The sequence below is a fragment of the Sinohyriopsis cumingii genome, chromosome 16, assembly GCF_028554795.1.
Source record: "Sinohyriopsis cumingii isolate HCF-2022 chromosome 16, ASM2855479v2, whole genome shotgun sequence".
Classification (NCBI taxonomy): domain Eukaryota; kingdom Metazoa; phylum Mollusca; class Bivalvia; order Unionida; family Unionidae; genus Sinohyriopsis; species Sinohyriopsis cumingii.
The window spans coordinates 26,247,213-26,260,212 of record NC_142976.1 but is presented as its reverse complement, the minus strand read 5'-3'; positions in this window follow the sequence as shown (position 1 = coordinate 26,260,212).

The following is a 13,000-nucleotide window of genomic DNA, read 5'->3' as shown; positions in this document are numbered from 1 at the left end:
GTAAAATTGTGTTAATCGCAATTCTATTTGAATAAAATGTCATATGGACGTGGGCTTTTAACCAAAGGACCTCTTAACAATGTTCAGTCTGTGTTAAATGAAACTTCTGACGTCCAAGATGGCTGCCACAGCAGCCATTTTTGAAAATCATCTTATTGCTACTTCTCCAGAATAAAAAATCATATATACTCCTCTCTATATGATGACTATATAAAAATAGGGTTTTCAACAATAGATTGGGGCCCCGAGTGGTCTAAAGCGCTCTCCGTTACGGATCACTGCCATCTCACCTCTGTCTGCGTGGGTTCGAGTCTAGGAATCGGCCAATGTGGGTATGTGAGAAAACTTGCCAGTAGATTCTCGTGGGTCGGTGGTTCTTCCCGGGATTTTCCCGGGTTCTTCCTCCACCATTAATACTGGCCGCCATGCATATCCTATCGTGTGCTGAAAAATGGTGTTAAACCCCACAACAACAACAACAACAATAGATGCCTAGTTGGTTCTAAACGAACATGGTGTCAGTCATACATCCAACATGGCTGCCACGACGATTGTCGTTAAACTGTTCTTATAATTACTCTCTGAATGAATGATCATTATGACATGGATTATTTTTAGCAAAAGACTTCTAATGATGTCTGCTTTGTCCTAAATAAAAACTGATAGCCAATGAATGTACAACATCAGCTAATTGGAAAATCTTGTTATCGCTAAAGAATATCACGGGTGATTTGAACACTCGACAAGTAAAAGGAAGAAATTGTCTTTTCTTAAATTCGTGGAAATTCGTTTCGTCCAGTAGAGCGTCATTCCCTTCGAGGGACTCTTGTTGATGAATGTTTTTTGAATTTTAATAGGCAAATAAAATCACAATAGCCTTGTCTGTTTAAAAATAATTATCCTGGTTGCATGTGTAAAAGCCATTTGTCTCTTCCACTAATATGTCATGCCTTCAGGAGCTTTTGCATATTTGATACTGTTTTGTTGATACCAACCATGATCTGCGCATTAAAATACACTCTATAATTCATATGAAGCTACTGAAGTGGCTCATGAAACACAAAAACGCTTTTGAAGAGAAAACGAGTCCGTGTTATTCCTTGTCTTAAATACTTGACTTCATTTTTTTTCCGGCATATCATGTGCAAATATAAAGCTTTAATTATTTTAAAGCAGAGAAAAGCTAAATCTCTCATTTAATCTCTGGTCAACGTTACTGAGTAAAGTTTTTGGGTAATCCGTGGGACCCTCTCTCGGACAAGGAACGGAAACAAAAAATATCGACCTTGATTAATTGTGCTCCATGTTGATGTCCATTAAACAGGAGTGTAAGATCGAACACCGAGCATAATGATCATAGTGACTGGTTGATTGATTGATTGGATGTTTGGCGTTTAACAGGACATCAATCTATGAAAGGGTATAACCCATCGATGACATTGGTGTACTGTTGTTTTGTTGCTGGGGTGTTGGGTGTTTTTTTGTGGGGCGGGGGCAGAGACACAACTGTGGTCGTCCTAGTATAGTCTAATTCGAATTTTACTCTGCTGGTCGCGAATTTTACACGCTGAATATGTTTTGCCTACTATAATGTTATGGGAAGAGTACATTGTTGTCTCAGTTTTGTGACTTAAGTTGTGTTAGTTTGTTTTCCGTGGTTCCATCATCATTATAGTCTATTTATCTTTCCTAGAATCGAGCAAGTAACTTGATCTAATAATAAATATGAATTTCGTTGGGGCCTTGAAATAATAATTGACACATATTTATATTCCCCCAAGCTATCTGTCCTCTTGTTGAAGGGAAACCTCAGGACAAGGATCAATAATCTTCTTCCGATCGGAAATTCTTGTAGAAATGAAAGTCTATACAATTATCTTCCCAACAACTTCCGCCTATATTGCGTATTACGTTTCCATTGTTACGTCTCGTGTACTATACTGAAAGAAATTATGATAGTGGGTTTAACGGCACCTCAACACAAAGTGCCTAAATAATGCAGAGTTAATGGTAAAGATTTTAAAAATCAAAACTAAAGATTTGTAGCAACAACAAAAAAAAATGTCAGGAACATAAACCCTTCCAAATAAGCCCAAGCATGAAGTATTACAAGATAATAAAAAAATTAACCGTTAAATTCCAGAACCAGTTAATGTGATAAACCCTTTCTAATAAATGTGAACATGAAATACCACAGGCCAAACAAATAAAATAAGAATGATATAATTCTGTAAAGTGTTTTAAAAAAATTGCTGAATAGCATTGACCGGTGAACACGTTCACAAAGTAGACATTTTTTCTGCAACGTATCTTTTTGAACTTTTGAATATAAGAAACTTGATTTACTACATTTAATGTTCATTATATTACTTAACCAGATTTTATTTTTACTTTTAAAACATTGCTGGGATATATATATATATATATATATATATATATATATATATATATATATATATATATATATATATATATATATATATATATATATGTGTGTGTGTGTGTGTGTGTGTGTGTGTGTGTGTGCAAAAAAAACGGATTACGATCAGTGCAAAACTGGTATCTAGCTAGTCTTAGCGCTTTCGACTCTTATTGAGTCTTTTTAGGGGCAAATACAAAACATAGACAAGACAAACAAATAAAACAGAAAAACCGTTGTGTTTGCAAAACTTTAATTGACTGACTTCTGGCGGATGTTGGAATATATATATATATATATATATATATATATATATATATATATATATATATATATATATATATATATATATATATATATATATATATATATATATATATATATAATTACTTAGTATCTTCCAGCATCTGGAAGATATTGTATATGCTGGAAGGTATTATACGACTAACTATAATCACAGCCGAAGCACTATCTTTCACGAAGACCTTTCGAAGTCAAATACTTGTACAGTGAAATGATAAATAACTGGACAAATTCTAAAGTAGACACACGAGGTGGAAGATAATGCAATACAGAAGGATAATTTCTTATACTGTTCATTGATTCAGCCTTCATCTAGATTATATCCCCTTGTTGAATAAAAAGGTATGCCTGGAAAATGTTCCACGTCATTGAAGCTGACTTGATACAAAATTATATAAGCATCACAGATGAAGATGAAGATGAAAACATCACAGATGAAGATGAAAACGCTTGAGAACATGAAGTCAAAACAAAGGCATTCCTGCGCTATTTAATAAGTTACTGTTGGCTAACAATGCTGAAGAGAAAAATAAACTGCAATTAAATTCCGGCCTATTCAGTTACGTCTGGAATTAACACTGTATACGCTTTATGATCCCCTATACAACTTAAAACTTGTACTCGTTGTACAATAACAACATATTAAATTTAAATTAATTTTTATGATAAATTTCTGTTTGACACATGAAAAATATGCATTTTTTAAACTTTTGACCCAAACCCGAAACTATGTGAAATACACTGATGTCTATTAGAGGAATTTTAGCTTCACACTATGCGAAATGCACTGATGACTATTAGAGAATTTTTAACTTCACACTATGCGAAATACACTGATGTCTATTAGAGGAATTTTAGCTTCACACTATGCGAAATGCACTGATGACTGTTAGAGGATATTTAACTTCACATTATGAAAAATACACTGATAGGATTTTTAACTTCACATTATGCAAAATACACTGATGACTGTTAGGATTTTTAACTTCACACTATGCGAAATACACTGATGCCTATTAGAGGAATTTTAAATTCGCATTATGCAAAATACACTGATGACTGTTAGAGGATTTTTAACCTCACATTATGCAAAATACACTGATGAGGATTTTTAACTTCACACTATGCGAAATACATTGATGCCTATTAGAGGATTTTTAACTTCGCATTATGCGAAATACACTGATGACTGTTAGAGGATTTTTAAGTTCACATTATGCAAAATACACTGATGACTGTTAGGAATTTTAACTTCACACTATGCGAAATACACTGATGCCTATTAGAGGATTTTTAAATTCGCACTATGCGAAATACACTGATGACTGTTCGAGGATTTTTAACTTCACACTGTGCGATATGCACTGTTGACTATTAGATGACTTTTAACTTCACACTATGCAAAATACACTGATGCCTATAAGAGGATTTTAACTTTATACTCTGCAAAGTACACGATGACTATTAGAAGAGTTTTATCTTCACACCCTAAATTTGAATATCCTCAATCCTTTTCGTCACCAGACACAGAGAAAATGTAATTTGAAGATATATCTACCGGCCACACAATATGGATAGTTCAGTATTGCAGAGCGCCAACTTGGCAAAAGGAGACAATATCAAATGGATTGGTGTTATTCTATTGACTTTTGCTGTGCTGATAGGACTGCTTCTTCTATTGCTACTGTCTTACTTCTTGTGATTTCATTTTATCGCCGAAGAAACTTGTTTGCTATTTTGGGGGAATTTGGGAGTCTTCTTTTTCTTCTTGAAAAGGTTGGAGTTTGAAAAGTGACATATCACCAAAAGAGTGAAGAAAACACAATAACGAGAAGAACGAAGACGACAAGAACCATAATAAGGAATTTGAACTCAAGGACGATAAAACTGGATGGATACGTTAAAGATAAAATATGTCTCCTTTTTATTAATAATAAAGATAAAATATATATTCTACCATTGTAAATAAAATGGCTATTTCGGACATAAACTTTACAATTAAAAACCAATCCTTAATTGTTTATTGTAAAATGTCAATGATTACAATATCATGAACATAATTCCTAATCAATTATAACCTGGATATTCAATGTAACTGGTCTTTCATTTAATACCTAATGTAGTCATTTAGTTATAACATGTTCCGAGAGAGAGAGAGAGCATGAAAAACACTATGCAGCCGGTCTGAGAAAGTCGCCAAACGCTATCGAGATCTTCAGATCCCTTTTTCAAGACGGATGACGCAAACGAATGACATTATTGGCGTACCATTTTGTTGGTAAAACAAAGAATATAACCCCAATATAGCGTTTAAGAAAAGCATAAGTAAACTTAAAAACAAACAACAAAGTAGACTGCGTTGATCCGACTGGGAAACCAACATATTGGTGATAAGCACAGCTCCAAAACGCTTCATTTTCTTCAGGCCACTACTAAGATCTCAATAACCCGGCGGAAATATCCCGCAATAAAAACTGGAAAATAAAACAACGAAGGAAACGTTGAATTCGCCACCTTAGAATTTTCAGACCAGGCGGTTTGAATCAATAAGAATAGAAGCCCTTTTCCCTCTTTATGTTTATATTCATTAAAAAGGTTTCAAGTTCATAGTTTTTATTTAATTAGTTATTTATTTTTTAATTTTGTTATATTTTTTCGGTTTTTGTTTTACGGTTTTGTGGCAATATTTGGGTTTTACTTGTTTGAAACCTTACTTTTGATTGGCATCATATAGCCATTAATGTGCTAATGTGCCGTTAACTTATATACATACATATCCATTCATTTACTTTAATAAAAAAATGTTTCCTTAATAGGAACGAGCTCTCAAAAGATCCGGTGCACTAGGAATTATTATCATTATTATTTTATATAGATAGTGGGTGGGATGGTTGTGAGAGAGAGACAGACAGACAGAGAGATTTTGATTTTTAACGTAGCTTTAACAATTTTCAGTCATATCTCTACGATGTCTGCAGTGTGGCCGTTTGACTTAATGTCAAGCACTGGGGCATCATGCCGCATACATGGAGCATGATTTCCCACTCAGTCACATTATCCTAACACGAGGCCGACAAGACCTAACACCAACCTCTTAAATCTGAGCGCCTAGCGAAGTGGCTGTAAGTGAAATTTTTATAGGTCTTTGGTAAAACTCTGCCGGGGTTCGACCCCGCATCGAACCACTAGGCCACCGGATCGGTCGGCTATTCAATATGTAACAAAAGCATGTGTGTGTGTGTCTGTGTGTTTGTGAGTGTGGTGCGTTTAACGTTTGCCCATGATTATAGGTTGCAATGATCAACTTTAAACACTATATTACATAGCTAATGTTTGTCTAGGAGTAGATTCTGTTGGAAGATAATGAGCTATAAATAGGTTATTTGAGTTCAGATTTTATACAATAAACCTGTTTACATGTTGGGTTATTATACATTGGATGATTAAGCTTGGTGGTTTCTGTTGCGACGTAAGTCACGTGGGAAGTATTGCGGCATAGAATCCTAATAGATTCGTGAGGGCTTATATAAGAAGGAATACGTGAATAATTTTTCATTCATATTTATATTTCTGATACTCTTTATTTTATTTTGCAGAAGTATTTAATGTTATGTTTAGATTTAATTTGAGATGAATCATTTATTGAATTATTTATTCAAATTAGCAAGTTCTCATAAGACTGTTTTGATTAAACAATATATTGGAATTATTTGTGAATTCATTCTAAGACATTTTTTTACAATACTATTGTGAGACATCGAGACTGTCGTACTTGAGTACATTCAAGAATAGTTTACATCAGCACATTCTAGACCTGGAAGTTATTCGGAACACTCTATTCTTTTGAATTTGTTATAGAACTATTAATATTATTTTGGATTTAATTCACATTATTAGAAGATCCTCTTAAATTTTCATTTTATAGCTTAGAGAATTAAATTATTTGTTACGTTTGTCTTGTTGGTTGTACTTCCTTCTGTTACTTAGTTTAAGACCATAACATTGTAACTAAGAAGATGGGGTTGGATCTCAACGCTATGTCGCCTTCCCTTATGAAGGTTTATTATTTGGCTTTCAAATCATTTTTTGACGAAAATAATAAATGTATTACATATGGGATTAGGAGGCGTGAGTCTTAAAATAGTCCTGTCTAACCTTGATTTAATATGCCAGTCATATACTATATTCTAATTTATTTATATTTAAAAAAAAAACTCTTTAAATGCATAACAATATATAAAATTACTCTTTTTCTTTGTAAAGAATTGGAAATATCGATGCACCGACATTGCAATAATAAGAACTTCGAGAACTTATTCATGAAATGTTACGGAATCGTTTTTCATATAGCACAGACTTGGGGGGAGGGGGTACACACAAAAGGTTCTAAAAAATTAACAATACTATTCTTATGGAATTATTTAGATATTTTGTAGATCTGTTTACTTTCTTGCGAAAATCAGTTGGTTTATTTTGTCAGGAAGTTATTGGAAACAATGTAACTAGGTCTAATGCATTTTTCCTACAGATTAGTAATATAACTGAAAAGTATATTTTAGTAGAATATTTAAAAATAGAAAAATACGATTGAAGGCTTTTTTTGTTAAAAATATAACTATGATAATACGGTCTTTCGCGTTTTGTGTTTCTTATCTGTTATATTTAAATAGTAAATATAGTCTCCAGAAATAATAGCCGATATTATGACTAAAATGTTACAAAAAGAAAGTAGTTATATTTTAGTTTATATTTTATTAGAATTCGTGTCATAGTTGACAAGACTATATTCTCCAACTCCACTGATTCAAATAGACTTACAAAACGACATGCAGCGCATCTAGAATTCGTTGGATTATATTTCTCAATGAATATTGTAGACCTTTTGAAAAATTACCGGTTCTAGCGATATGGCAATAACGAGTTGTGTTATCAGAGAATTGTTGGAAATAATGTAACTTGATCGCAACCATGTATGTGATCCAATGTTTCATACCGATTAAGAAAGCACATGTTTCAAATACACGTTCCAGCATACGACTGGAAAACTCGGAATGGATTTGATGGTCCTGAAATATAGCAGCGTAAAAGAGGAATTGACAGTAATTTAGTCGCTAGTTTCTCTTTAGAAAGACCCATCCGCTTCAATCTTTGCTAGCCAAGGTTGCGGTATGTAGCTAGGTTAACATATCGGAACCTTGGAGCGAAGATGGTCCGCTTTATGCTATCTACCTTATATACCCTTGCATTACACGCATTTAGTTATGCTCACAGTGTAAATGTAAATTTGAATTCCATCTTACACCGACATATCTGTGTCTACACAAGTTCATGTTCTTTTATGTGAAAACATAAACCCCTATCTTTCGGCGCATTATTTAGATGCAGATCTTGGTTTACACTTGTCCCAGCTGTGTGTATAATACATGAGAAAGTTACGGTCTTGAAGGACAAGTTCTGAATATTTTGTTATACCATTGTTGTTTCTTTGAATTTGTTAATAAATTAAACACCAGTTGATAAACAAAATAACATTCTATAAACTGATCTGCAGCTGCACGTACTGCACGCAGTACACCTGCAGATATATGCACGTGATGTAACAGAGGTAAATGACAATGACCTAAGTATGTCGGACCAAGGAGAACAATTCTGATAGTAAGAGAAATCCATACTGTTAAATTCCGGCTCGCTTAGTGTATCCTATGACAAATTTGAACGCCGACTTCAAAAAAGTTTACGGATTTAATTCTCTGTCATACAATTTTAAGGTTGCTTCATAGTTTTCAAAATGGTCCTGAATCCATGGAATAGGACCCGCGTTATAGAAGGCCTTTGTCTGCGATTGGTGAGCGGAAAGTGGCTGATGCGAAAGGGCTAGCTGATAAATATGGTCTATACACAGTTGAAAATATTTATAATATCGCCGGCATTAATTCATCAGCTGTTTAATATACCGAATAATCATGCGAGGTTCAGAAAGATTTTTACAAGAGGGTTGACTGCTGAAGAAAAACAGAGGCGGGTTGAATAAACAGCTTTCGCCAAATATGAAAAGAGTGGCCATAAACATTTGAATGAGATTGTGACCGCTAATGAAACATGGATTTACTGCTTGGAAAGCGATATAACAAAAAAAAAAGTTTGGAGCGAAGAAAATAGACATAGACCACCAATCGCTCGATATAGTCAGATGGTCAGATGAGTTTTATACTCCTTTTTCTAGATGCAAAATGTCAGTCATTCAGGTACTTGTAACTCACTCTACTAGTGTCCCTCGACATTTGTATGCCTTCGAAGTATTGTCAAAAGTACCCAAGATATCCTTCTACGCCATGACAACACACTTATGTATAAATCCGCCAAGGAGCACAGCATCCAAGCATTGCCACATCCTCCATAATCCCTGGTTAGCTCCAAGTGCTTTTGGACTGAATCCCATTGTCAAATATTCACCGAGGGGCAGACGCTTTGAAATCCACCATGCGGTTAGAGGTGCATTTTTCCAGTGTATGAACAACATACCAAAAATCAGAGAGAAAGTGTGTAGATAATCATGGCGAGTACTTGAAGGGCATGCACTGAAGTACTGTTTACTAATAAGGAACATTGATGTACAAGACACCAATATTCAGAACTTTTTAAATACCCGTATTAAGTCTAGATAAATGGTTTTTCCAAAAGCTGTATACTGAACCTACGTAAACGAGATGTTTTTGATTGGCTTTAAGTTTTGAATGTCTTTGTCAAGTGTCGTGTCGTGTTCAAAAGCCATATTGTTGTTCGTCATATTAACACATGGAGCCATCGGGGTACGTACAGCAGTTTTTCTTTTCTTAAAAACAAAAACAATTTTGCAAAGTTTATATGAAATATCCCAATTAAAAACCTAATGCTAGTGACGGATTCGATTATACGTACAATATATACAAAAAGGATTTCATATATATATATATATATATATATATATATATATATATATATATATATATATATATATATATATATATATATATATCCTTACTGGCCTTAATATCCTGACGGTCAACTTTCCAGTGCCCGTTCACACACACACTCTCGAGGAGTTGAAGATACCAATGGCACATCCTTGGACTCTTCGAGATGCGCTGGAAGAATTTTCGGAAGGAGATCAACAGATGAAGGACACATGATTTTCTTAAGTGGACATGCTAATGAGCATGGACATAGAGTTAGATTTATAATACATAAGGACATTGTGAGTGCAGTCTTGGGTTGTCAAACATTGTCTAACAGCATGATTACCGTCAACTTGAGGACATCTCCTTTCAATAACACCATGATAGAGGTTTATGCCCCAACATCAAACCATGATAACGAAGAAGTGGATGCGTTCTACGACCAGCTCCAAACTCTCATTGGCCAGACACTCAAGAAAGATATTCTAGTTGTTCAAGGAGTCTGGAACACCAAGGTAAGAGCAGACGCACATCCAGACTGGTGAGAAGTCTGGTCCATACTGTAATGAACAGACCAATGAACGAGGACTGAAGCTCCTGGACTTTGCTACTTACAATAACCTAGTGCTAACGAACACCCTTGGCCCCCACAAACCACCAAGGAGATGGACTTGGCACAGTCCAGACGGAAAAAACCCACAACCAGATTGACTACATCTCGGTGATGAAGTGCTTCTGGTCTAGCGTCCATATTACCAGAACACGCAGTTTCCCAGGAGCTTACATAGGAAGCGACCATGACTTGCTAATGATGACTATCAAGCTTCGTCTGGGGAATATCAAGAGGCCAAGAAAGGTTAGAATCAGGTTTGAACTTGAAAAACTTAAAGACACATGCGTGGCACAAGCAGTTGAGGCATCACTAGGCGGCAGATTTGCACCATTCACAATTCTAGGTGCTAAAGAAATAAACCTAGACTCCTTGATCACCATCTTCAACGCGGCAGTAATAGGCACAGCTAGAGAGATCATAGGCAAATCTCGTAGGAAGCCCTGGATCACAGCAGAGACAATACACCCATCGTGTTTTATGAAACGCCCACTCATTCAGGTAGACGTGAACAATAGGGGCACGGGATTAAGTGGCCACTGAGCGGTGGAAATCCATTCAATCTGATGGATTTTCCACCTATTCCAGTGGTTATCCACTCAATTTAGTGGGGCCCCGAGTGGACGAGTGTTCTAAAGCGCTCTCCGTTACGGATCACTGCCATCTCACCTCTGTCTGCGTGGGTTCGAGTCTCGGATTCGGCCAATATGAGTATGTGAGAAAGCTTGCCAGTAGCTTCTCGTGGGTCGGTGGTTCTTTCCGGGGTTTTCCCGGGTTCTTCCTCCACCAGTAATACTGGCCGCCATGTATAGCCTATCGTGTGCTGAAGAAAGGCGTTAAACCCAACAGCAACAACAACAACTCAATTTAATGGAAGATCGTCACGGATTTTATTGCAGCAGTAGCGTGTTTTATTGCACCCCCGCTGATCCTATTGTATTCTTTCCTCGAGTCGACACATTACACAGACAGATGGGGAAACCCCGACAGACCAAACACTACATGGCAGATGTAAATTTCATACCTTTACCTGTACAAACTCTACACTGGTAACATTTAATCTTACATTTATCAGAAGCCTAGGTAGGGATACACAAAGACGAACCCGTGTAACGTAGAAAAATGAGGTTCTAAATTTCATTGATATCTTCTTGCCCTGACCATTATTAGCATACATCGCAAGAAATTGCCTAGCTACATACTGCATCAAGCGGTAACTTAGATGTTCATTGTCAATAAATGATATTTCATAAATGTGTTATGTGTGCTGGTTAATAATTTGTCATAGTTTCCCTTTAATTTCCATATTTCCAGTCCGCTTTGAAGAAATTATGAATGCAATAATGCATATAAAATTGGTTAAGAGATTACAAACGACATGTGCGATCAAGAACAATGGAATTCTCATTCATCACCGTGCCCTGGCCGAAGAAGCGTCCTACTCTGCAGTCAGCCGCTACAACTGTTACTGTGGCTTGTCGCATCCGTTAAACAGCAGTCACACAGGACAATTCGCCCATGTACAAGCTACTGTTCAGTGTCGCTCTTCGATGTTTTAAGATGAATATTAACTACTGAAAGAAAATATCACTAAACCACACACCTTAAAACTGAACAGATATTCGTTTGAAGAAAAACAAATTGGCCTGAGAAAAGCAATTGGTGTTAAGTTATCATTGCATCAGGTAAAACTGGTCTTTTGTGTTGTGTGGAAAACTAAGTATCAGGGCCTGATCGGGGAGAGGGGTAGTCCGGGGTTTCCGGACCCCAAACCCCCCCCCCCCCCACGCTAAAATGAAACACACACACACACACACACACACACACACACAATGCACAGCCACTTGTCACTTTAAATTTAACGATCGTTTTATTCATGAGCTCGTTTATTGGGTCATAAGCACACTTCGAGTAAATAGACGGGGCCCCGAGTGGCCGAGTGGTCTAAAGCACTCTTCGTTACGGATCACTGCCATCTCACCTCTGTCTGCGGCGGTTCGAGTCTAAGATTCAGCCAATGTGGGTATGTGAGAAAGCTTGCCAGTAGCTTCTCGAGGGTCGGTGGTTCTTTCCGGGGTTTTCCCGGGTTCTTCCTCCACCATTAATACTGGCCGCCATGTATAGCCTATCGTGTGCTGAAAAATGGCGTTAAACCCCACAACAACAACAACAACAAAAGTAAATAGACACATACTTCTGCTTTAATGCCCTTTCGAGGAAAGTCAGAGCCATCTGAAAATTTTGACATCCACCCCCCCAAACAAATGACCTGATCCGGCTTTGAATATAATAATTATTTATTTTCTCAATGAGGGACTAGCCGTTTAATTTTAAATGTAGAATAAAATGTCTAATAGCCTTGATGAACGCCTAAACTTTGCAGTTTCGAAATACCTTTATCAGTCGACTTTGAATATGGCTGATTATTTGAGAGTATAATGATTTTTTTTTTAAAAATGCGCCCAATTTGTCTACACATGATTGATGTCTTCTCTCTATCATTGGCCATTCATACAATAAACGAAGTGATTTTATGAAAAAGGTAACTGTCTTCGTCACTTTTTCATGAATCTATCATCAAGCACCAGCCTAGAAGCGACATTTTTTATGTTGATGTCTGCCGCTACGCTTGTTAACAATGACCAGGCAGGAAGGTGTTGCGCCTCGATTTTGTAAGCACCGATGTTCAAAAGAAACAATAACTTCTGAATGCAAATTTTTTATGTTGATTGT